This window comes from Lepeophtheirus salmonis, chromosome 5 (genome assembly GCF_016086655.4).
Source record: "Lepeophtheirus salmonis chromosome 5, UVic_Lsal_1.4, whole genome shotgun sequence".
NCBI classification, from domain to species: domain Eukaryota; kingdom Metazoa; phylum Arthropoda; class Copepoda; order Siphonostomatoida; family Caligidae; genus Lepeophtheirus; species Lepeophtheirus salmonis.
In genome coordinates, this window is record NC_052135.2 from 34,633,839 (window position 1) to 34,661,234 (window position 27,396).

Sequence of the window (27,396 nt, forward strand, 5' to 3'; positions counted from 1 at the left end):
CCTTCTTACCTTTTTTTATATAGTGTTGGAAAGAAAGGGCAATTTTTATTTCACAGTTAATCATAAAGAAAAAAAATATTTCCCAATTTTTTTTACTTACTTACTTACTATTTTATTAGATCTCTCGAGAATACCTTAACTTTCTAATTCTCTTTTCTTCTCATTGAAGACGAGCCAAGCACACATAGTATTAATAATAATAAAAATAACAATAGTAATACAAACACACAGAAGAACATATATAAAAGGAAATTTTTTCTCTTGGGAAGGAAATTGAGAGTGTATTTTTTCCCTTCGTGAACTAATGTTGCATTTTTCTACACTTTGAATTATTAACTCTCTCATTTTTACCTATTTAGTTTGTGTAGGGTTATAAGTCTTCAGCAAATTTTATCGTACGAGTTTTCTTGTTGTTGGCAACCTGAACAGTATTTTATCATTGTTGTGGAGATAACATCCAAGTCTAAAGTGTAACCACGGGTGTGTGTGCTCATGATTTAATGAAACTTTTTGATAGTTCAGCTTCTCTTCTCTCAAACATTATTCAAATTGTCAAGGATACCATATAAGTTTTTGTTTTATTTTTTATTTTTTTTTAAGTAGACCAAAAATAATTACGATTTTCATCACTAACCTATGCTCTGTTTATAGTTGTAAAAAATATGAGCTGCCTGTATGTAAAAAAAAAAACTGCTAAAAATTACCTTAGTAGTTTAAAAATGTTTGAGAGGTGAGCACCTTAGCTGTCATGACAGTTTAATTTAATTAGCTAAAAACAGCTAAGAGAGGAAGGAACTAAATACATTCCCACTTTGTATCTAGTAAATGCATAAAACAGGAGTTACTCTGAGTCTGACATGAAATTATTGAAATTATTACACCCTAACAAATCATCAGCGTTCATCTTCGTCTTTTATGAGCTCACCCACTTTAGACTTGTTTGTTTCTTTGTCAATAATTAAATAATTATTATAACAGCTTTTGAAAATCGTATATTCATATAGTATTTAAAGATCATATAGCACGAAGCTATCTATAATGTATATTTACTATTTGTCATTTGTATCTTTCAACAAGGATGTAATTGTTGTATACTTCTAGGTCTAGGCTTGGTTGGTCAGTTTACACTTGTTACCTTCATTCGTATATTTCTGATAAATTTCCGTTCAGCTGTTCATTTGTTAATTTATTTCACATAGTCCGTTTTTTAAACCAAAAACACAACCCGTTTATTAATTTCTTTATAAATTGAGTAGGCTATGCAAATCATAAGTTTGTCGTTTCCCCCTCCCCTCACAAAATTCAGTTATGCATTCATCGAGATTGCTTGGTAACATGTGAAGTTATTAATAATACCCAAAAATATCCTTTTTGTACCCATGTAAAACTGGACAAAAAATGTTCATGTGGTTGGTATTTTATCACTAGGCTTTGGTCCTGGAGTAAAAGATGTCCTTGGAGAACAATAATAAAAAAGAGAAATGAATAGGATTCAATGTTGTTTTCCGTTCAGACTATCAAATTGACAAGGGCTTTTTTACCGTTCAAAATCCTAGTCTGACTTTTAAATATATGTAAAGAGAGATGACTTCCATGAATAATAGTTATGTCAATTACATACTACGAATGAAAGAAAATTGTAATTATACAAAAACAAAATAATGAAAAAAACTATTTTTTAGTGTGAAAAGTCTAGTATTTGTAAAACAAAATGATTGAAGACTTTTTTTTCACTCTGGGCTCTTTGTTCCTTTTCAAACATTTTCACTTAAATAGTTTCGACAAAATAACTCTTTTTTTTGAATTAGTTTTCTTGTGTTAAGATTATGTAATGTATGTATACATACAATATTGAAAAATAACTTGAAAAAGAAACAAGTTATTGTTAACAGAAAATTACCATTTGTAAAATGTTAAAGAATGTAAAATACATATACCCAGAAGAAAAAAAAAACATTTAAAAAACATTTTTCATAGAAGCTCTATGTTCTACATACAATATATATTTTGTAATTAAATATTCTAGAATTTCAAAAAAAAAATGAAAAGAAATTGAAAATAAAGATTGTCAAAAATAATTCAAAAGCTTATTCATAATTAATACGATTGTACATAAATATTATTATATATCAACATAATATGGTTTTTTAATACATATATCGTAATTTTTTTAAATCATAGAATATATTTAAAGAAATAAAACCTATAATTAACATTAATTGAACATAAAATAATACTAATTAATAAAGCAACCATGCTCACAAATTGACCAATCAAGCTTACATTCTAATTTATGTCATTGAAATCAGGAATAAAATTTAAATTTTTGATTGGTCTTCCATGACGTTTTAAATCAATACATTTACTCTGTGTTCCTTCCCTTGTCTCTTTAGACTAAAATATAATTCCAACATTTTTTGTATATCATGTTTTTGCTCCACCTTCGATGTAAGTTTCTAACTTATAATTATTTTCCTGTATGGAATTTTTGGGGGATAGTAATTCATTTGTTTCTTATATAATAATTGTAGTTAAAGGAAATCCATTATTTTCTAATAGATGACTTTGATTTTGATGTCAAAAATGTACCACGTGGACAATTGTCGAAAATGTGGATAAAGTAATGAAAATCATGGAGTAAAACAATGTTTTGATTGCCAAAGAGATAAACATTCATTATTATTTTAAATCCATTATGGATTTCTTCTTACTACATCTACTATTAATCTATTCTGGATTTCATTAGGAAAGTGTATAATACCTTTTTTATTCCTATTTATTATTAATCTACTCTGCCTTAAACAAAGAATATGTTAAAGGGAAATTTCTTGTTTGACAATAATACATTAATTTACAAATAACACATCATATATATCTACAGTCTACACATACACAATTTTATATTATTGTCCGCTACTACTATTTTAGATTATCAGTTCACCAGTGTATGATATAATGTTAAAAGTGTATATTATTTGTTTTCTGATACTTATAGTATTATATGTGAAAACTACTAAGAGCAAATAAATGCAAAAATGGGTAAAATATCACATCACTAACCACATCAGAAAAGTAATTGTGTTATTAATTTTCACTGAAAAAGGGAAAAAAGATGTCATATATTCTCTATTTAGTGAAATGCGAAGCATACTTGAAGACACCAGAAAAACCTTTTGGCTCGCTGTAGGTAATAAGGCATCACTTGTTCAGTGCATGCTCGTCAAAATATTTTTTTTGAAACTGGAGGTGGACTAAGACCAAATTTGGTGCATGATACCCGTGAAACTCAAGGAACTCCAGTAATAGTAAAATTGCACAAAAATTCTCTGAAGTAATATTACTTAAACAAACAGTCAACTTAGAAGATCCATACAACATTTCTAATTGAGAATGAGTTGCTATTTTGCCGAAGAAGATTTTAAGGATGCATTTGTTGGAGCAGCAAAGAAGCAACACAGGGTTCGCCGTAGCATAAAGTCTGTTTCTTCTCCTATTCTTAGTCAAAGCAAGATATATTTTACTTATAGAATATCGTCGGGGTTTTCTTTACAGGGAAACACTTAAAATACTCATGGTCTATTTGTGCAGAATACAACCAAACAATAACAATGCCCCACGTATTATGCGACTTCAAGATGTTGGATTCATTAATGGATTAGGGGGAGATGATTAGGAGTAGTCCTTCTTCAAACGAACTCCTATACTATTTTGAGGGAGAATTGAAAATATTTTTAATGGCCTTTAACACAATTATTAGACTCCATACATTAATCTCTGTGGCACAGTATACGAATGTTTATCCTTGGTAATGTAAATCGTGTATATTTTTTAGCAGGTCCATTTTTTTGGAATTAGTGATCTGAAGAATGAATTTTTATTTCCTAAGATATTTTCAATACTATTTAACTCCTGAGTAGTGAACTTCCTTTTCTACTACATTCAATTATATTCAAAAACAGATTGAACGTTGTGTGTGCATATAAAAAACGGAGAGTAACCCTGACTATTTGTTGCAGAGTTATAATTGTAAGTCCTTGCTGAACTCAGAGTAGAATTGAGGATCGACATCAGAGTAATTCTTGCCAATGTTCTTGTTTATTTCTCCCCTCCTTCCTTCTTACAGCTAGTAGTAGCTTATCTAATGAAACCTCATGATAGCTAAGTTGCTCTCCCCCAAAACATTCTTCAAATTAAAAATCAAACATTAACAAATGGAATTACCATGTTAATTATAGTCTTCTTTTTTTTAATATGCCCAAAATACACAAAATTTTCATTACTATTTATCTATCTCACATAAGAGTAAAGGTTGCTCTTAGAAAATTTGGATTATATCAATAACAGGTAATTTTAATTTCATGAACTTTTTTTTTCTTTTTGGCGTGGTTTTTTATTTGTATTTTCTAAATGATGATTTTAATTGTTTTTTAAGTAATATAATTATCAAATTTACTCTATAGTGTTTGTTTGTATGTATAAAAATATTAGTGACGTGTGTTTATGTTATTGAAGTACCGCTGTGACAAGTACTAAGTAAATTAAAGAAAAAAACAACTTTAATTGTGATTTAACTTAATTGACGCATTGACTGAAATAAGAAAAATGATTAATAATATTTTTTCAGTCTCATTATGAAGAAAAAACAATGAATTATAAATACACAATGACGTATATAAAAAAATCATAAAGGTTTACTTAATATCTAGTAAGCAAATATAGTTAGTCAAATATTTTCAAACTTGCATATACATTTGTTTCGGAATTTAAATAAATACAATATCGTATTCTGTTTTATTTTAGATATTTGACAAAACTTTGATAGTAAAAGTCCTATATCCATTATTTACTTTACTACAAAAATAACAGAAAACATTTTATCTGATTGCTCCATCTGCTTTGCACAAGATTTCTCACATAAAAATAACGAGATCCATAAAAACCTTAATCTGTTTGCTTTAAGCTGATTATAATAATCGAAATCTTGTTTCTTATTTTTTTCAATCTCATTTACTCTAATGGAAGAATACAATTTTTTTTGTATGTTTATTATTATATTGCTGCGTATTTGATTGTTAGATGAACAATACTGAAAACAAATTCTCTTCAATTTATCTTATATTTATAATAATTTTTTTTAGTTTACTTATTTCTTCATTTTTTAAAGGTGTCTGCCAAAGAAAATTGCTGAGTTAATTACATGTCATTGCCAAAAAATGCTTAGTATTCATTAAAAATTAGTAACTTTGTATTAACATTGTGTTATTTTTTATATACATTAATGAATAACTTTATCAGACATATTATTTCTATCTATATAATTATCTATAGATGCATTTTTTCATGAGAGTTTGTATTTCCTTTTATATGGTAGAGTTGTAAATCCGAAAAGCTTTAAAACAAAGTTGCAAAATACTCCTTTAAGCTTTAGGATATATATATTCGCAGTCATACCTTTTTTCTTATCTAAGATGTCACTTAATATGATACGATATATAACGTCACTTGCCGTATACAACGTTTTCTTTCCATCAAAGAATTTGTCTTGCTATTTATGATAGAAGGGTTGATTCAAGAACTATGCGTAGTTTGTTAAGGAGTAATATCCAACGCTCATAGCGGAAGAACAAAAGGTGTTTTTACAACCACTATATTATTTTACAAATATTTATAACGTAGTCTACGTTTTTCCACTAGGTTTATAGCTTTGTAAATCTTGAGCATTTTTAGTGCGCAAGTTTTTGGGTTTTTTTGCTACCTGAAGAGTGATTTTTGTTTCCTAAAACTGCTATAATTATCTTTTCATTCTTAGCCCGAGAAGATGTAAAAAGTAATCACAAGTGTGTGTAGTCATCAATGATGGAGAGTAACACTTAGAAGCTACTGCAGAGTTATAAGGGTGTTAGATTCTTAGTATAATTGAGGATCAAAAAGAAAATATTTATTTCACATGTCCTTGATTGATATGGAATGGGATTTCTGTCAGGTTCCTTCAATTAAAGGCTAATAGCGACCAATTTAGTAAAACATCATGGCAGGTTAGCTAGTTTTTTCCTAACATTTTTCAAATTGATAAGATTAACATATGTATTTTCGGTTTCTTTTTTCTTTATTTCTATATTTCATCCAACGTCCAGCTACAATGTAAAATTTAACAAAAAAATAAAACAAAACAATTATAAAACAAAACAAAACAAAAACAAGGCAAGTAGTACTGACATTTCTTTTTTTCTTTTTCTTTTTAAATATCAAATATGCTTACGTTTTACAATCCTAATTATATGATAATAATTAGATTTGTAAAATATATACTTAATTTTTTCTAGTTTATAATTAGAGCAGTTTTTTCCAAAACTGTTAGTATTATTCGTTGATTCTTGAGGAGAATCAAGAGATAGAGATTCACCCGTGTCTTTTCCTTCCTTTCACAGATTCTTGCAACAAATCTAATAGTACGTAATGACAACTAAGCAGCTGTCCCCAAAAATATTCTTCAAATTGTCATGGTTACCATGTCCATTTTCGGTTTTGTTTTTTTTTACATAATTTTGTTAGGATCTGCAACCTTTACTAAAATAAAGGAACTTTTTCAATCAAAACATGATAACATTAAATTACACTCATAAAAAAAACTATATGTATAATTTTTTTTGATATACTTTTCATCTGGCAAACTTACAAAGGATAAAAAAGTCAAAACCGTGATTTATTCAAATCAATATCCTAATACGTAGATATAATTGAAAAATAAATGGAATTCGACACGCAAAACAGTTGAATATTTATTGTGAAATAAATGTATTATATAGATATATCTCTAAAAGGAAATTGGGGTAGGGACCATTAAGATTTATTAAAGTAGTGGTAGTATACATAAAGAGGGATATCCTAAGACCATTTTTGTTTAACCCAAGGAAGTCATAAAGTAAGGATCTCCTTTTATGATCAAAAAGAGGGGAGGGGAATATATGTATTTTTTAAATATCAAGTTCATTTTGAGAATTTCAACATTATTCAATTGATTGATAGTTTAATTATGTTTTTGTTTTTGACTTTTTTTAAAATTAATATTAAACAACGCCACTTTAAAAATAAAGTTTTGTAATTTATATTTTGGTGACATAGAAATACGATTTTGAGTCCAAAATTTAGTCAAAGGAGTATATATACGAATATATTTTAGAGAGAAAAATGTTTAACATTCGATTCAAATCAAACAATTGACGGCCAAATTGACATAAAAAATACTATTTTGTTTTAAATTAAGGACAAAAGATTTCTTTTTTATGAACAGAAAGAATGTCTCAAATTAACATTCGCATCAAGAGGATCTTATATTGACCATAATTCTCTGGAAGGAAAAGATACCAAATCGACAGATAATTTAATATTTTCATTCAACTGAAAATTAAATAAATAAAACATTGGATGATATTAAAAGAGACTACCTTGTTTTTCAAGTTTTAGAATTCGATGATAAATTCCAAAAAATAAAAACAACTTTCCCCTTGTGAAAAGTCTGAAAGTATCATTCACTGATGTGTGGAATGGCCAATTATAAGGTGCTAGGGCCTTTTGCTTTAAAGGATTGGCCCTAGGACGTTTTGCCTTACAAATTTTGCCTCAAAGATATTTCGTCTTAATATGTATATAAATAGATGAGGTTTATGGGTAGTTATTAGTTATTTTTCGTTGAAATTGATGTTTTCTTTGAATTTTTTCATCAAAATATGTAATGTATAGTACTTTTAAACACATGAAATGGGTTTTTTTCTTAGAAATGATAGAGTCATACCCTTAAAATTTTAAAGCTTTTATAATATCGAAATTTCTCTATATAATGAGTTCGATCTACAAAATAGATAACCAAATTAGTATTATCGATATAAAAAACAACAGCAACGTAAGGTAGAAGTAATAATTACTTCTCCGTTATTAGCTATGATTAGACATGTTCAAAAGACACATTGTTTGACAAAAAAAAACATAATGTCCTAAGGTTTACAACAAATGTTTTGAAGCAAAATAGTTTAAAGTGAATGTACCTGGAACTCAACTTTATGCCTATCATATTCCTAAAATAGTTATTCAATAAATTGAAGATGAAGATCTTCATTCAATTAAAGTAAGCATTATTTTACATTCAAGATGGCTCAAAACGACAAGTTGTTTCATTAAGTAAACTTAATTTAGAGTCTTAAATGATAGGCGCCTTTTCGAAAAAAAGTTAAAAATGATAGCAATGAAACTAGGTGAAAAAAAATCAAAGTATATCCTATTATCTTTATTTTTAACCTCTAAACAAGTAGATTGGAAATTCTAAATATCTAAAATTAAAGAAATGCAAACACAATGGTGTATGTATTTCAGTGTAGGTCAATACTAATCATGCAAATTCAGCATGAATGCAAATTATATTAAGTATACACATGATTGGAATAACACTGCTTACCCTCTTATCACGGCAGCCATTCCTGAAATTCAACTTTGTCGTTTGGTCTCTTCACCACTTTAATTTCCGAAAATAATTATTTAATTCCTGCCGAAAGAGGAGTAAAAAAAAAGTGTAAATCATAAAATCCATGGGTATTTATTAAAATTGGGATTTCTAAATACCCTCTAGAATTAAAACAAATTAATAATATACTAGTTTTTACATAATTTTGAATTATGATTTAAAAATTTTCCTTTAAAAAAAAGAATTCCTACCTCTAACGATTATTTTTCATCATAAAAAGTTAAATTTAATTTAATTTTAGAATAATTTCCTTAAGCACCATATTAGGCGTTTAAGGTCCTGTTCATCTATTATTAAATTATAAACTTAATAGGATTTACCCGTATTATATATTTTATTTCGAATTATTTTATTATGCACACACTAAGAACACTAAGACTAACTTACTAATCCGCTTCCAATGTCCCCTTTTTAATTTATGTTTAATATATGTAATTTCTCCCTTTTTTTATTGGATTTTTACTTATTTTGGTGAATTTTCAAATCTTACACCATACCTAGAAAAAAACTTTGAAACGCGAGGAATCAACCTTGTTATATGGAAAATATAAAAAGTTTTGTAAAAAAAGAAAAAAACTTGCCCTCCAGAGTACAGGAATCTGTTATTATCGGAGTGAAGCATTGTTTAGGTACGTAACTCAGAATTCTAAACACTTTTTATTTTATGTTTAAGGCCTTTATCTCTCTCTGTTTGTGAAATAGCGGGCATACAAACGTTCAACAACTATAATATTATATTTATCAGATATATGTACACATAAAAATATACCAAAGTATACCTTCTTGGTATGTCTGAAAGTTTTTAAGTGATGAACGTTCCAAAACACTATTAACTGTGTGAATAATATTTAGCGTGTTTCGTGTAACAGAACCACAATAAATATACAAATATGTATATATATATATATATATGTGAATGTTTTCTCATGAATCAACCGTATTGTGTTTTTTGTAAATGGAGTAGTTTCATGTAAACAACTGTTATTGATTATGCTCACTGATAGATCGAAAAAGTTGGAAATTATAGTTCAACAGCAGTAATTGTTCTTTTTCCACTAGGGAACTCAAGGCTATGTATATCCATTATGCAGTTTGTTTTAAAGTTGTAAATGTATATTATGTGTTTATAGCCATTACTTCAAGCTTCACCAAATATATTTTTCAGGGTTAGTGAACTAAAATTGTTTTAAATTTTTTTAGCATTTAAAATTTAATGTTAAAATTATTTTTAAAATTGAAAGAATACCTATAGGACATCATTCGTTATGAAAATTATTTTTACATCTATGTTTATAAATTTAGCTCACATTTCGTCTTTTGACAACAATATTTGTATAAATTTTGTGTTTGCTGTCTAGACCAATAAAAAAATAATACATATATTTTTTTTATATTGCCTTTCTTAAAAAAAACAAAAAACTGTTTTTTTTATTAATTTTATGGCCTTTTGAAAAAGAAAATATGAAATGAGATTTTGTTCCTGCACCTTTTATATTATCATATTAAAGATTGACTGATTATTTGAGACGGATTGACTAAATGCTTGTTAACAAGTACATACACGATTATAAATTATTCTTATAACTAATAATTAATATAAAATTTGATAATTCATTATATAAGGAAAAAATATTGTGATGACCATATCAAGTTGTAAAGGCTCCAAAAAAACTGGAGTAAGAAAATATTAAATTCTCTTAGAGTAATGAATGATGGCAGAAAGTTTTTCTCGTCAATTTCAAATCGTCTCTCAAATAATTGAGTTTTTTATGTCATGCAAGGATTACGGTAAACTTTTAAATAATACTCTGCAGTCTACATGTTCCTCTGTGGGTATTTTAGAGTCCTCGGTAAATATAAAAAGGATTATAACAGGCTAATAGAAACATTGTCATAAGTATGTGTTGTATATTGACATATGTAATACGAGTAAATAAACATGCTGAATGTACCTACATTTAAACCCCTTTCAAGATCCTCTTATGTTTTAGTATTTTCATGTTCTTTATTATACATATCTATATATATAGAATGTAAAGTAGAATATATAGCATTATATGAAGATGTCGTTGCATATTCTTTTATAATATATTGGATACAATGATATGGAGCAGTTGATGGTTTAAAAAGATAAGACGTAGTACCGTGACACCATTGGTACCGAAGACTCGTAGGTGAAGGAATCGATCTTGATATACGGAAGAGTATACTAAACAAAGAGAACCCCGCCAAGGTAGCTGTAATGTATTCGTGTCCCTTTCCCTCTTATTCTCTTATTTCTTGTATATATATGTTTGTATAGTACTGTCTTTACCTTTTTATAAGTATAAATAGTTATGTATTCTATATATAAATCAGAGTAGTGTTTTGTATTAATAAGAATATAATTGTTCCTATTAAACAAGCCTCGTGTTATTCCTCCACGTCTTTCCTCTCCTCAATTCTCTTGATCCTCCTAGATTTCTTTGTATAAATAGTTTGTGTCTCCTCAACCTCGTCAAGATACAGCATTAGCTACCGTGAGGAAATCCCGAGGTGCAAAAAAAAGTCCTTAAACACAAAATCTGAAAATTTAAGAAAATTACTTCGAAAAGGTCTCATGTCTGTTAAAAGTTAGTCGGGTGCTTGAAGCTGTAAAGAGAACATTTAAAATTTATAATGAAAAAATGGAGGATGTATTTATTCAAATTTTTGGATGAATATACGAAGGAAGTAGATGAGTTGATTGAGATGGAGGAAGAGCTTATCGAAGTTGAAGCTCAAGTTGAGTTTTATATTAAAATACCTTTGGAAGATTTGATAGATTTTTCAATCAAAGTAAGGAGTCCAAGTAATCCAGATATTCAAGGTCAAATATTCAAAGTTCTTGAAATGGATTGAGACTTGGAATAATTAAATTAAGTTAACCCATCTGAAAGAAAACACGAGAGAAGAGCAAATTTGATGTTTTATGCACATATTGCTCAGTTGGATTCCTCATCAAGATATGGTACATCGTCGAAATTCCGTCGGAAACTTCTAAAGTCATAAAAGAAGTTATTTCAAGACATAAGTAAATATCTGAAAGCTAAAAAATTGATTGCAAAGCTAGATAAAACATTGATGCAAAGTAAGCAAGTAAATTTTGAATCAATCGAAGAATTATATTGTGAATTAAAAATCTTGGCAAATGAGGCCCAATCTACGAGTTGAAATCAGAGTATAGTTTGGCTACACTGATCACTTTCACACGGGATGATATCCCGTGTGATGGAGAGAAGTTCAAAGATATCCGTGAATTCCCTGCAACTACAAACAAAACAGAGTTGAGATCCTTTATTTGTTTAGCATATCAACTTGCAAGTTTTTCATCGAAATTTAGCTAAGGAGTAAAGTATCTTAGCCATTTCATGGTGGTAAAAAATGAATTTGATTGTGAAGATTTACATACCAAGGCCATGAATGAAGTGAAGGACATGTTGATGAATAAAACTATTTTTGCAATTTTTGATCCAAAGAAGGAGGCGCTCATCGAAACGGATACCTCAGGGACTAAAAGACTTAGATTCGATTTGTTACAAAAACAAGAAGAGAGATGGAAATTAGTTTAATGCAGTTTAAGATTTGTGAACGACACAGAGTCAAGGTACGTAATGGTAGGGCTCGAGTCTTTTGCAATAACAAAGTGTCACAGTTAACTTACTGGATTACTGAAGTTTGAAGCCGTCAGCGATAACCATTTACTCCCTACGAAATTAACAAATATTCTCTCAATCAAATTGAAAACCTGAAGGTATAAAAGATAAGGGTGGATCTCCAACATTATCAATTTTATCTTACCTGGAAGAAACGCAAGGATCATTTGGTTGCTGATGCTCTCTCTAGAACATGTTTCAGGACTCGGAGGAAGAAGAGTAGACTGAGGACGGAGCGAAGGATTTAATTCGTTTAGCTATTGCCAGAGTTGTTGTGATTCATGAAAATATTAGGAATACAGGGTAGGGTGTCTACGATAAATTGGAACTATCTTAAAATTCAACCTGCTTAATAAAATAAAATTTGGAGTGTATTTGTTAATATGAAAAGTTAGACATGATATTAAACAATAAATTTATTCAACATGTCCTCCCTCAGCAGCCACCATCTTCTCCATCCTGCCCCTAAAGGATTTGCATGCCCTTATGACTTCTGTGGAATCGACAGCATTCCACTCCCTCGAAATGGAGCCCTTCAGGCCCGCGATGCTCTTGTGGCTGACCTTGCACACCTCCCTGTCCAACTTCCCCTACCAGTAGTAATCACACACATTGAGGTCGGGTGAGTAAGAGGGCCAGGTGTTGCGATCCCAAAAATGCCGTGAGGATGTGTTGTTTGGCCATTCGGTATGACCTGTAACCGAGGTTATCAATTACAGCCTTGGAGACCAGCTGCTTGCTCAGTCCACGGTTCTTGGCCAACCTGGACAAGGAAGTCCCCAGCGAAGCCTTGATGGGCTTCCCCAGGCCTTCAAGGAAGCGGGGAGTGCGGATTCGGTCACTTCTCATGTTGTGGGCCTTGTGGCAGACCTTCCCATCAACCTCCCAGGCATTGCAGACCTGGTAAACTGTGGTCTTGGGGTAGTTAAGAAGCTTGTAGATTGTGTCCCGCGGGAGCCAATTCGAGGATGGCGTCTCTCCTTGCTTGTTCCATGATGACTATTGTTTGTTGTCAAAACAATTGTGGTGGAAGTTATAGTGTATTGTTCACGCAACCTTTTATAGTAGTATGATTTAACCCCGAATATCCACATTATGGATCTGGATGAAGTTTAAAGTAGTTCCAATTTATCGTGGACACTTTGTATTGGATTAATGGAGCCTATTATTGAAGAGATGAGAAAAATAGTCCACCTTCATGAAATTAATGAAAGTTTAGTAAAATGTATAAAGAGTGGCATGAGTTATAAGAGTGGATTTTAAAATCTTTTGGTATATTGTTAAAGGCAGTTTGGAATGAGTTGACTGTTGATGACGGACAAGTCTTGGGAGGAACGAGAATCATATTTTCGAAGGCATGTCAAACAGATGTTTTGACACAACTCCCCTCGACGCATCAAGAAATTACGAAAACAAAGAGACTTGCAATATAATCCATCTATTGGGCTGGTGTGAATAATGAAATAGATATGGTAATAGAAAAATGTGAGCCAAGAACAAGCTAATGCAAAGAGACCTTTGTACCAGATTTAATACCTTCCATGATCTTTGATTTTATGTTGAAAGACTTATTTACGTTAAACAGCAAATCTTATCTTAACCTAGTTTCTCTAGAATACGCCAATTTCAAACAATGACGCGAGACAGCGTACTAAAAATTTTTGAGCCAGTAAGAAATTAATATAATTTTTTTACCATTGATATGATTATCGTCTCTTCCTTTAGTGTATTTTAGCCAAAATACAAAAATATTTAACTTTAATTCAGGTAGTGAGAGATGAATAAACTAACACAATGGTGTATCGTTTCCAAGCATTTGAATGTCAGAAATATTAATCAACTCTTGATATTATAAAAAAAAATCCTTCTAGCAAAGTTTTAAGAGAGAAAAACCCTTGCAATTTATGTTGGTGATTCAATAATTTAAATAATATATACTTGCTTGCGTAAATATTAATATTTGTACATACATAGAAAAAGGACATACAAAAAAAAGCAAAATAAAAATTAGAGTACAGAGTGATAAGTTGAGGTCAAACATTTGTGTCATAACTTTTTAAGTTCCTTTATACTTTATTTATTTATTTTATTGCAAAAGTCGAGTTTTTTGGACTTATCCTTTGAATCTTTTATCACATTTTAATTTAAATTTAAAAAAATTCACATCACGTTATTTTTGATTTCAAAGAATAAAGAAGAAAAATACACAACCAAACTCTATAAGCACGTAAATAAAAAAATAAGAAGCCTTATCCGCTATTATTATTCTCCATAAGTATTAAACTTTAAATTTGATTTATTGGTCTTAAAGAATAATAAAGAAAAAATATGACGATAAAAATAAAAAATGAGTTGAAGAAGAATAATTCTATGGTCAAAAACAAACAGAACTTTTTCCCCTATAAAAAAGTGTACGTGTATTTTTGAAAAAATATATATATATATATATGTATATTGTATATAAGTTTTTATGTGTGATTTTCATTTTATGCATAAATAACTACAAGCTAATTTATCACTGGCCATGCTATGAATAGTTATTGAGACAAGAATGCAATCTGTAGTGTTGTTAAATGGGTGTAAAATGTCCCCAGCATAAAACTCCTATCAAAAAAAAAATATATATTATGGTTTGAATTAGTTCTTTTTAAAGGTTTAATATTGTCCTATAATTAAAAATATATCCAGAGTTAAATAATATGAAATTTTGGTTTAAAAAACTAAAAGAAACTGAAAATGAATGTGGTGACCCAGACAATTTTAAAAATGTGTAGAAGGAGAGCAATTTAGCTTTCTTGACAATTCATTGAATTATTGCGATAATCTATGAAATGAAGAAAATATAAAAAACTTTACTTTGTATTTAGCAATGATATAAGCAGGAACTACAGATATGTGGAACCTCAATTCTACTCGACAAAGACTTACAAGTGTAATTCCACAACATATCCTCAGTGTTACTATTTTCAGGAAGTAATTACAAGAAGAACACGATCTTCAAATTATAAATTTTTTAATCTCTGAATATATCATTTAATATTATTGTGTTTCTTGTATACAACTTAGCTGAGACGCTTCCTCACTGACTTGTAGCTAGTAAGGACTACGTCATACAAATTTTTATGGTTACTTGGCCTTCAGTCAAGAAAGTGAAGATGAGTTGAAAAGGAAGGCATGATTATTGCCCTCAATTTGTTGTGTGGGCTAGTACCCCATTCTACTGTTGCAATATTTCTGACTTAGGTAACAAAATATATATACCTATAATACTTTAAATTGAATAACGTAAAAGTTAATGAAGCTATAATTATTGACCTTTAATGCTACAGAGTAACACGGAACTTTAAAAACAGAAACGAGTTAGAACAGAACAAAGTAAAAAATTGTTTATTTAAAAAAAATTAATTAAAATAAGATCAGACAAATAAGATAAAGTTTTGATTATGCATTGTACAAAATAGAAGTGTATGAGACATAAAAAAGTTACAAATTCCTAAAAGAAGTCAAACACAGGAAAGAACAAACATTATATTTACTAAAATATCGTTTTTAAAACTTTTAGTTTCAGTTTTACTGATGGGATATCTCCAGATATGTTTAAGTACTTCTTAGATTGCTTTTCATAAACAATATATTGAGTCTTATTTTTTCCCCTTCTTTTCTCAAAAAAAAAGATAATATAATTTTTGTTAAGAATTTACAATTTTAATTATGTTTCAAACTACTTAATTTGCAGCACTATTACAACTTTTTTTTTAAAGTTAAAGTAATTGTTTTTAATAAAAAAATATTGTCAATATTTGTCTTGATATAAAATTTAGGGAATTTTCTTTAATGGATTGCTTGAAGAATAAATATAATTTAATAATATGATCAAAAATATTTGGGCGACCAAAATGAACGGGATATGGTATAATATAATATTTATAAGAAAAACAATGATGGTTTCTTTTGGCTACACTCTCATAATATTTGTTAAATATAATGATATCTCTTTCAACTGATTTAACATATAATTACTTGTTAGAATATTATACGTATAAAAATCATTTTACAATAAATACTGATGGCGTGCTATACAAGAATGTTTTTGAATATCTATGAACACATTCCATTTATATCACCTATTTTACTTCAAAAAGTATTTTCCATGTGTTTGTCTATAATTCTTGGTAATTAAATGAAGAACCTTACTTAGGGGAAATAAAACCCCCCTCCTTTGTAAAGGTAAAATTATATATGTTTGTGTGCACGAAAGCTGTGATTGTTATTATTTTTCTCTTAGTTTAATTGTAATTATTGATTAATCAAGGAGTGATACTATTTTGATTGGACAGCTTTTGCAAAACCAAGAGTACCTCCTTTTTCCCTTTTTTTCTTACACGTCTTTAAAGCCTTAATTAGAAAGCTTTCTCCAAATTATTTTAATATTTTTGAATGAACAGTGTTTGATGATATTTATCTCGAATATATATGTATCTACATATTATTGTATTCTCTATTCAAATCTGCAATTAAATGAGCTCGCTTTTTTATATGCTTAAAATCTAAAAATATGAACTGTTACTTTTGAATGTTCATTTAATTAGAAAGGTATTCATTTCTATATTTATAAATATATGTAAACCAAATTATTTTAATAGTGTTCTCCCTTATTTTGTTATGTCTGTGTTTTGTTTTTTGGAGACTATTCTACCTACAATTTCTTGACGATTAAGAGTATTAATATGTATCAAATAATAAGCAGGGAATTAATACATACCTAGATGAAGTTTAATAAATACTAATGAACTAAATGAATGGGGGATGTTAATTGGACAGAGATATGAATATTTAAAGAATACTAAATTATGTACATATATGAATGTTGTGGGTTGAAAGCACAAAGTGATATCACTGGAAAATGAGTAATATATGTATAATTATTGGGGATGTGCCGTAAAATAATATGGCTAATTATCGATTAATCAGCAGTTATTAACTGGGCATTTATTTATTAAACTTCTAGTAAATAATATATACAGTTTAAAAAAGGCACATTATATGATGATAATATTTATAACATTTTATATAAAATCTCATTGATGGCGCATCCCTATTCTTGCATAGTCTCTCACTCAGGTACATTCTAGCTGTTGGAGGAGGAAGATATATGTCATTGATGATAATGCACCCTTAGTTTGCTGTATTTTCTTCAAAAGTTTTTTATATATTTTTTATTGATACTATTTTACAGGGTGCAACAACATAAATTTCATTTTGCAAAAGGCAATAAAACCATTTTTATAAATTAGGAAACGTTTTATTTTTATTTCATAGTAATAGTAAACATTTGTAGTTTTCTTTACACAGCTTTGAAAATCATATCAGATAGGTGAAGTCCATATAATAAAAAAAAACGAACTTTCGTGTTTTAATGCCCTGTGATTTTTTTCAGTAAGAAGTTTTAAAAAGAAAGTTATTATATGAAAAGATGCAGAATTTAATACACCATTATTTTATATTATAATTATGAATAGTTTAATATTCCTAATTTATTAATTAGTTATTTGCGGTTCTGAAAAGGTCTGTAAAGTGTTGGTTTAAAAAAAAAATATTATGGCATCAATTTAAGCTCTCTATCATAATTATTTGTTGAGATATTTGCGTTGACGGAATTTAACAATTTTTGAATCATGAAAAGATAGTTTTTTGTATAACAGTAGTCTAAGCAATTGAATGCTTTTCATTAATCGCCCTAGTAAAAACAAAGAAGTTAAATTGAAATTAGCTCAATTTTATAAATATTCTGTCAAACCATTTTTCTGAAATATTTATTTTCAAGGGTAAATGCACGGTTTTCACTACTATAACAACTGATAGCAAGTTACCATAATTCTATAAAAAAAATTAAAAAATGGAAACTCACCTCTAGAATGAATCCACGTCAGCCACTTCACTTCTTTGGCAGTCTGATTGCTACTTATGATAAAAAGGAATGTTACGTTGCCACACCCTGTATATTGAAGTAAATTAGTGAATGTTTATACCATCTATTTTAGTATAAGCCAATAGAGTTATAAATTCCAAGCATTTAAACCAAAGGTCCAAAATCAGTAATAACTAGAATGCACACTCTGAAGAGAGCAAAACTTTCAACTTAAATGTAGTTGACTTATGTACCTCAATTTATTCCAAAATATATTGTCCATTATGCATTTTTTAGGTTTTGTGTTACTTTGACTTTCTCAACATTTAATGTCCTTTTACTGTGATCAAATATAATATTCGTACCATTCGTAACTTTTGCCGTAATTCTGATTAATAAAAAACAAATGAACAAAGAAACAGGGGCGAAAATATGACTTCTGTTAATTTCGTTACGGATATCTTTAAAAATGGTTTGGTTAATATACATCTAATTATTCGTTTGTTTGAGAAAAGTACAGCTTGAGCTTATTTTTCTGTTTATATCTACACGGGTTACACAAATTTACATATATTAGTAAGACAAAACTAATACTAATTAATAGATAAACATGATAATGACCTTGAGAAGTAATTGCAAAATCTTCTAAGAAGAAGGAATATTTAAGCTAAGAGGATAGAATGTTAGATTTAACAAAATGCATCATTAGAAATGTTGTGTACATACAACGAATCGAATTGAGCGTAATTAGCATTTCCTTGTGGTATCATCATTTTAAAAGTTGGCAAACTTGGAGGTATAAACTGCCAAATTTTATAACAATAAAGATATTTGCTTTTTAGAGTAGTTTAGTATTTAGAATTTTATGTATTTTAACATAAAATAATGCTTTTCAAATACATTTGTATCTTTTTTCTTTATATTTTCATTTTAAATTATGGACTAAAAATAATTTGTTCCGTAGGATGTAAGGTAAGAAAATAAGAATGAAATTGATGAAAAATCTATTTATAAAAGCAAAAGATATCAAATAATTAAGCTAAGTATCAGTTTGTGTCTAGTTCTACGTTTTTTGTATTCTAATATACACATTTGAGTTTTCATTGATAACCCTCAGATATGCGCCTAATAAAATGGGATATTTTATGGACAAATTTGGTTCTTAAGACAAGGAAGACATATACGGTGCGCGTCCAACGATGAAAATTATATACCAGAAGTTGACAGTGGCACTGAATAACTGTCTGACATTAAAGAAGAAAAAACAATAAACATGAAGAAGAATATGACTGAGACAAAAGCAGTGAACTTAGCACTACTGGATCTCAAAAGTGCAACTTGGATCGTTAAGTATGAAACGGTATGGTGTAAAAATTCATTGTCTAAGGTGCAAACAAGAACGTGTAACCTTCTTCGACAAAGAGGTGGGTATGTAGCTAACACCAGCTTATTTACTGAGAAAGAGCTCTCCATGTCTATCAATGGTTTAGAGATGGGTGACGTCATATTGAGATAAACAAATAAAAAATGAGGAAGATTTTGTAAAGCTTTTATAAATAGCCCGCTTTAGAGAGGTAATAAACCACATAAATGAATAACCATTGATGAACAATTATTTTCATTTGGAGTGCATACAAAATGCACTAAATGTATACAATCTAACCCGGCTAGGTATGGTACTAAGATTTTCTGGGCTTTTGATGAATTCAATGCTTATCTCCTACAAAAATAAAATACTGGAGAGCCCTGAAAGGTGAATGTTGGTAAAAAAAACCCAGCTTTGAATCATGTAAAAAGGCTGTGGAAGAAACGCCACCACTGTCAATTTCATTGAATGTATGGAGCTACCTAAAGTATAAACAGCTAGTGGGAACATTAAGAAAAAACCCAATTATTCGTTCGAAGTAATATACAATCAAAAAGGAAAGGGCAATTTACTCAACCAATTTTGCCTACCATAAAGAAACAACTGAAAAAAAGTGGTGCTTCTATCATCTAAACATATCACTGGAGAAGTTGAGAGCACACAATGACGCAAGTCAGAGATTTTCATGTATTATATCAAAAACAAAGACGGTGCAAACACGATAGACAAAATTCTGTGCAAGTAAACTGTACAACGACGAACAATACGCCGACCTTTGCCATTTTTCTATGCCTTAGCGTCGTTTATCATATACAGAGAAAACAACAGATGGCTACAGAAAAAAAGACCAAAGGGAAAAGTTTATAAATGATCCTTTGAAACAGCTATGTGTGTCTGCAATTGAATCTCGTTCTATTAAACGGGTGGTTATGGGAATCCCTTATCTTCAAGCTACAGTGGAAATTGTCTTAGGGCAGTACATTATCATACTTTCAGAAGGGGCAATAGCTGACACAAAAGTAATCCATGGAAGTCGAGGAGCTACCCCAATAGTTAGCAGTTGTTATATTTGCCGAGATAAGAAACAAAATCATCGTAACACCTGGAAATGCTGTGATACTTGTGTTCAACCTGTTTATGAGGAACATTCTGAAACAAAACCTATATGCATGAATTGTAAAACTCTCTTAATTTACCTACAATAATATTTAATATATGTTTTTCCCTTAATAATCTCTTTTTTTTCATAAAACTCTTTATAAGATATTAAAAAAAATTAGTACAACAAGACGTTATTTTCCTTAAAAAAGGATACAATTGAACCCATACCGTCTCTCAAGGGTAGGAAAAAAAACTTGAGCCCCTTGTCTAGGTAACTTGTAAATATTTCTGCAGAAAATTCATATGTATAATATAATGAAAAAATGTATAAATATCAAGAATCTAAAAGTTAACATCCTGAAATAGGATGTATATGTAAAATTGTATCCATACACTCTGAAAAATTATGAATCACTAAATTCAAGAACATAACTTCTTTACATTATTATTTAGCTTATGAACAGTAGTTTTTCTTTAGGTTGACGCCCATCTTACAAGATAATAGATTGTATTGAGATATATAATATAAATAAATTGATTTATTTTCATGCAGAAAGAAAAAATATTTATAATGTTTCAATTTATTAAAGATATAACACAATTATTTATGAGGTAGTTAATTATTGAGTTAAATCATGAAACTGTTTAAAGCACTTTTAAAACAAAAATTATTATTTAAATTAATGAATATTCTAGGTGGCATTCAGAGTTTAAAAATGATTTTTTTTAAAATTTATAGTCGATTCAAAATTAAATGTTTTAATTATGGTTTTTTTTTTGTTATAATTAATTTAAAATATGGATGTAAATACTTTTTCAAAATACTTGTAACTCATACAAATATTTTTTAGAATTTTATTTGATATTTACAAGTGCGCAATATTGATTAAATAGTATCATTATGCCGCAATGGTGAACACAGTCATTTTATATAGGATCATGTTTTTATCCTAGTTAATAAACAATGTAATTTACTCAAACTAAAAATACGTAATTATTACTTACACACACATTCCAATTTAAAACAGTAATTTCGTCTTCTTAAGTTATTTACATTAATAGCTTATAGGTTATTTGAGTAATTATATTGTAAATTACTTGTTTATGAATATTTTTTATTCTTTTACTTTATTTTTAATTCTAAAAAGGTACTATCCTGGAATGCTTAGTAAATCTAAAATTAAAATGAATTTTTAACAATACAAAAATTTATTTATCATTAGCAAGGTTTTATGATACTTTAAGATTCTATAATAAAATTAATTAGTTTTATATAATAAAAATATATCAAAATTTTATGTAATAGATTATTTCTAAATTAATAAATTATTATCAATCTTGACATATTTTATTTCCTTTTCGTCTCCGTATTTCATATTCATCGTTTGCTGTGTTTAATTTTGAAAATCTTAAAATTATACAACATATAAAAAATTAATTGAAACCTTGATAGCTAAATCCAATTTTTATTTGCCAACTTGGAAACTAATAAACCAGTATTGTACAGTATACCGGTATCCTATCAGGATCATGCATTTAAAATTGTACTGTAGTAAATTGATATTTGGAACAGTACTTGCAGTGTCATTACGTAACAAAAAATGGCCTAAAAAATTATTTTATATAAGAAAAAAAAAAAAATTATTATATAAAAGAAAATCTTCTTTTTTTATTTTCCCCAGCCCCAAAAAATTTCAAAGTAAGTACAGGTCAATTAATCATAACGACAATTTCCCAGATATTTTTAGGCGAAAAAGTATTAAAACCTATAGTAACACGAATACCTTTATTAGTTCCGGAACTGGTACGAAATTATTGGTATTGTCAGAATTAAGGAAAGCCAGAAACATGGAATAGTACAGGATTTTTTACTTACTACAATTGAAGTAGTAAAAAATTAGAAAAAAGAGGAATATTACTTGATATGAAGTATAGAACTTTTTTTATGAACCTATGATAAGAGGATATCTGAAGAAGTGTTAATAAAATTTAGAGAAAAATGTTGTTAAACAAATATATATATTAATTTAAGGGACATATTAAATTATAAAAAAAGCTCATTTTAGACGGCTAAAATGATAATTTTGGCACTCTCCAAAGATCAGAGTTTTACATTATGCACAATAAAAAGTTGTTGACGTATGAAATTTTGGAAGGAGTAATCAGTCCTCCTCTATTTATCAATTTTATTATGCTACATTATCTCCTTCTTCATCCTTAGTGCATTGAATCTATTCGGTAGCTTTTAACAAATTGTATTTGAATACGATCTGTCTAGATATCTGGCAAATGTCTCCGAAGCCTAGGACGATTGCAACGGTTATAAAAACTGAAATGGAGTACAAAAATAACAAAACTTTTAGTCGTATACTATGCGAACCTTTCTTGTGAATCAAGGCTATCCTGGATTTCGTGAACGGCTTTGGAAGATGCCCATATAGTTACATGCAATTTCCCATCTCAATCAGGTAAGGCACAACACTATCAATCCACCAAAAAAAAAAAATTGAGACCATCCAAGCTTTCCCCTTTATAAAGTTATTTTTGGTAAAATAAGTTTTGATTTCTTTGTAAAAATGGAGTGATTACCTATTTTTGGTCAAGGAAAATTAACTATATAACCATGAGCAGTCTTTTAAAAGCGCAATTGAAAAAGATTGAATAATTCCCGAAAGTCTGCAATAATATTGCGGTCATTAACAATTTTCTTGATAAAAGACGTGGAAAAACGTTGTTTAGGTAGAAGGTTTTTTAATCTTTTAATGGCGTAATTTTAATGACAATTTTTGCTATAAATTCTTATTCAGCAATTTCTAAAAATGTAATAGTACGTACAAATAAAGAATCTTTTTCCAGCATCTCCTCAATAACTTTTTGAAACGACCTTTTTCTCTTTCTTTGTTTACGAACAAAATTTTAGATAGTAAACTTAACAGTATGAAATAGAAGATGAGTCATTTAAAAAAAATTAATAAAGAGCTAAATTGATTAATAAAACGTAGTTTGTTGATAAAATGTTTGTCTCCCAATACCTATTTGGGGGGTTGAAAGCGTTTTTTAGGTATATAAAATTAGAAAACAATTTCATAAGCTTATGATCTGAATCAAGACGAGGCCGGTAAAAATTGTTTTTTGTTTGAATAAGATAGATGAAGAGGCAAACGCTATATCGATTCGGGAAGTCTTCTGACATATTCTTCAAGACACAATGTCTTCTGGCCTTAAAATTCTACTTATGTCATTCTACCTCAGTTGGGTACCGAAAATTCGTATTACATAATTCAACATTTAAATCTCCTATGATTCATTGAGGATAAAAGTCTTTCGAACAAACAAATATACCAGATTCAAAGTAGGTGGGACATTTCACATTAGGCCTATATGCGTTGTTACAATAAATCCAACACTTTTTGTTGGGATACAAATTTTATGCCTATCTCCAACCCTTGATAATTCTTAAACACATTTAGGTTCTTCGATTGATTTTGAAATTAGAAAAAGCACTCCCAAATCCATCCAAGAGCCTGTGAATAAGTAATGGAGATTATGAGAAATACAAATAGGGAATTTCAATCTACAATATGCTGTGGTAGGAGCTTTAACATCTTGAATGTACATAATTTCTGGTTTATCACGATCTAAACTTGTCATTAAGGCGTAATAGGAAAACGAGTTCTTCCTCCTCTTGCGTTTAATGAAATAATTTTACCAATTTTCACATTGATTTCATGACACCTAGAGATCGGTTGAATAAAAAAAATCAGTTTTTGTCAGTTTATTAAACAATATCGATAAGATAAACGATTAGAATTGCGAAATAAATTCCTTTGAATTTTATTAGGCACTTGATTTCTCTTTGCAAAGATAAACCTGAACTTGGAGAAGCTCATTCAGAAACAGACGCTGGTTTTTTCTTTAAGGGGGAGGGGGTTGTCTAACACTTGCCCAAGTTGTTTTAACCAATTAACAGCGCTTAACTCATCGATTTGTTTGAATGTGTTAACCATTGTAACAGTAATTTTTTTCTATTTACTAATATTAATTTTTTCAGTGCCTTCCATCCACATTTAAAACCCTAAATGGGTGTACCCTTTTGAGATCCTCTAATCTTTTTCTTATGCCAATTGGAAATTTGGATTAAAAAGTCCCTTGGTTATTACCAAAATATGGATTTTTCCTGCTATTTCATGCTCTTTAAAGCCATAAATAATACAATATCATAGACGTCAATATGCCTCTGTTCTTAATAAGAAAAGCTTTTCTATTACTGTCTACAAATAAAACAACAAATTATTCCCAACAAAACTTTCCTTCGTTGGTACTTTTACCCTTTCTTTGTTTCACCGGCCTTGAATATAGTATTCGAAGAGATAAGTCAGAATAATCCTTCGTTGCTTCCTCGTCTGGTGGTCTAACAGGTGGGAGCTTGGCCATCTTTCAAATACACGCTCTTTGAGTAAACAATGATATGATGCACTTTACCTATTTATGAAGAATTTTTTTTAAATAAGTTGTTTGAGAACTAATTTCAACGAAAGAAACACTTTCATGCAGTCCTCAAAAGTTCAAAATAAATCAGATAAATTCCTTATTTGATAACAAACACACCAATATAAAAAAAAATCCGAAGTAACATCACTTAATTAACTCAGATTTTTTTTTGTCACCCCGAAGAATAAGATGACCACTCTTCACAAGAAAACATAAGATTTTTGTTTATTTTGTAAATTATAATTCTTAAATGTTGACTTCATTTTATCATTGAACTTTTTGACAATTAAGAACGAAAGAGAGACAACTATTAAACAATTTTAAACCGACGAAATAAAATATTATCTGGACGATAGTTTTATAATTAAATGTATTTATAAAATCAAGACGAATAGATCATGTGTAAACAATAATAATAATAATTGAAATAAAAGGATGAGAAAAATATAAAACACAGCAACTTAATATTGGGATATTTCCATTTCTAGAGTGGGAAGTACTGGATGGTTAAAAATCAATATTATATCGTTATCCAAAAAATGTTTTATGATTCATACGAATCAATGCCTATGATATTAAAAGAATTTAATACATATAGTTATAATATTTACTAAAAACCATAAATAAAAGTGAAGGATGAATACCCTATAATATTATAATTAATATAAGGTAAATAGTATTAATCGATGCAACTAATAATATAATTTCATTTTAGTAACTTTATAATAATATTGAAAATATATTTTACATTATTATTGATAAATATTGCAATAAAAACATTTTTTTACTTATTTAAGCATACATAAGTGCAAACAATCTTTAAATGGGCAATACAATAAATTAAGTTTATTTTAAGTATTAGATAATCGATATTGTTATGTGTGTATCCACCTGCATACATATAATTTTATGATACCCCTCCTCTTATCGAACAAGTCATAAAGATACTTTAAAAAAATATGAAATAAATATTAAAATTTTTCCTGCTTTGATTTATGTATGTACATTCTAAAAAAAATATAAAAATGACCATCATACGGATATTATGTAAATAATATCCAGTAAGTTTAGTTTGATTATTATAAGTATATAATAAACGTGATTATGAGTAAGTATATGAAAAAAGTTGGTAATAAAAAAATATTTATACATATACATACAAAAAAACTAAAATCAGTATCAATGAAGACCATACGGTTAAAAAACTGTTCTGTCTTAGAATTAGAGAGGTAAATTTTGAGAAATGTTGATACGTTAAAAAGAAGAAGCAGATAAATTGACATGGTAAAACTGACAATTTAAAAATGTTGAATGGTCAAGCAGCTTAACTGTCATGTCGGTTAATTATATGAGCTTAAAGCAAAAAAGAAAAAAAAACAATTTTCACTGAGTATCAGGCACCTTGAACTCTTATTGAATGTAGAGTGAGTGACCATTAACTACATTACAGAGTAGAGACCCAAAATTAGCAGTAGAATGACTTAATTACGAAAAAACGTAATTATTATAAAATCAAGAAAAGACAACTCAAAAACTAATTTATGATAAAGTATTTAGCTATATTTTTTATTGAATATGTCGTCCTCTACAAGCAATAACTACCTTGAGAAGCTAGTGAATATATTGGCAGCTCTTAATGATGAAGACCGTCTCGATGTTTAACCACACATTTACAATGGTAGCTCGTAACGAATTCAAATTTAGATGAGAGATGTAGGAGATATTTTTATAAACTTTAATCATTCTACAAAGATTACATATATATAATATGTAAATAAACAGTTTATTATCAAGATTGCCCAGTACAATGAAGGTGAAGAGAAACATCTATGTACGCGGATGGCAGAACATAGTGTATAGACCCATCTATCAATTTTAATTTCTCTTTTTTCCACCAATTTTTGCAAAATATTTATCACTATTTTTGAAAGGAATCGTTCATATCTAAGATGACCAAGCGTCATGAATCTAGAAAAATTGAAACAAGTAAATTTATGCTATTTTTTAATAATCAGCTCTTGGAGATTTGTCTAATTTCAAAAGAGAGAGAGAAAATTAGTAGACTATAAATGCTTGGTTCCAGATTGCAATCTGGGATCAGTGTTACACATTAAAAGAGTACCTATCTAAATAACTCAACAAGTATCATATTATAAGAGAGTAATTCCCCTTGACTGCCTTTGGTACATTGCTTATATTGGTGATGTAGATAATTTGTTCTGAGCATTTCCTGTGAATATATATCAAGAATAGACAACTTCACAAAAAATAAGAATATTTCATTTTTTTACATAAAAAAAATAAATTGTCATTCTGTTAAACATCTTGAATATGTGCCCAA

At 28.7% G+C, this 27,396-nt stretch overlaps 2 long non-coding RNA genes across 2 annotated transcripts; both read left to right on the plus strand.

Annotated features, from left to right (window-relative positions):
• The first annotated feature begins 283 nt into the window (after window positions 1–283).
• Window positions 284–6,173, plus strand: LOC121118485 (uncharacterized). The gene is made up of 2 exons (XR_005864472.2): window positions 284–6,035; window positions 6,135–6,173. It is a non-coding gene; the product is annotated as an uncharacterized lncRNA (long non-coding RNA).
• Window positions 6,174–19,214: 13,041 nt separating this feature from the next.
• LOC121118484 (uncharacterized) lies at window positions 19,215–20,693 on the plus strand. The gene is made up of 2 exons (XR_005864470.2): window positions 19,215–19,671; window positions 19,769–20,693. It is a non-coding gene; the product is annotated as an uncharacterized lncRNA (long non-coding RNA).
• Window positions 20,694–27,396: the final 6,703 nt, after the last annotated feature.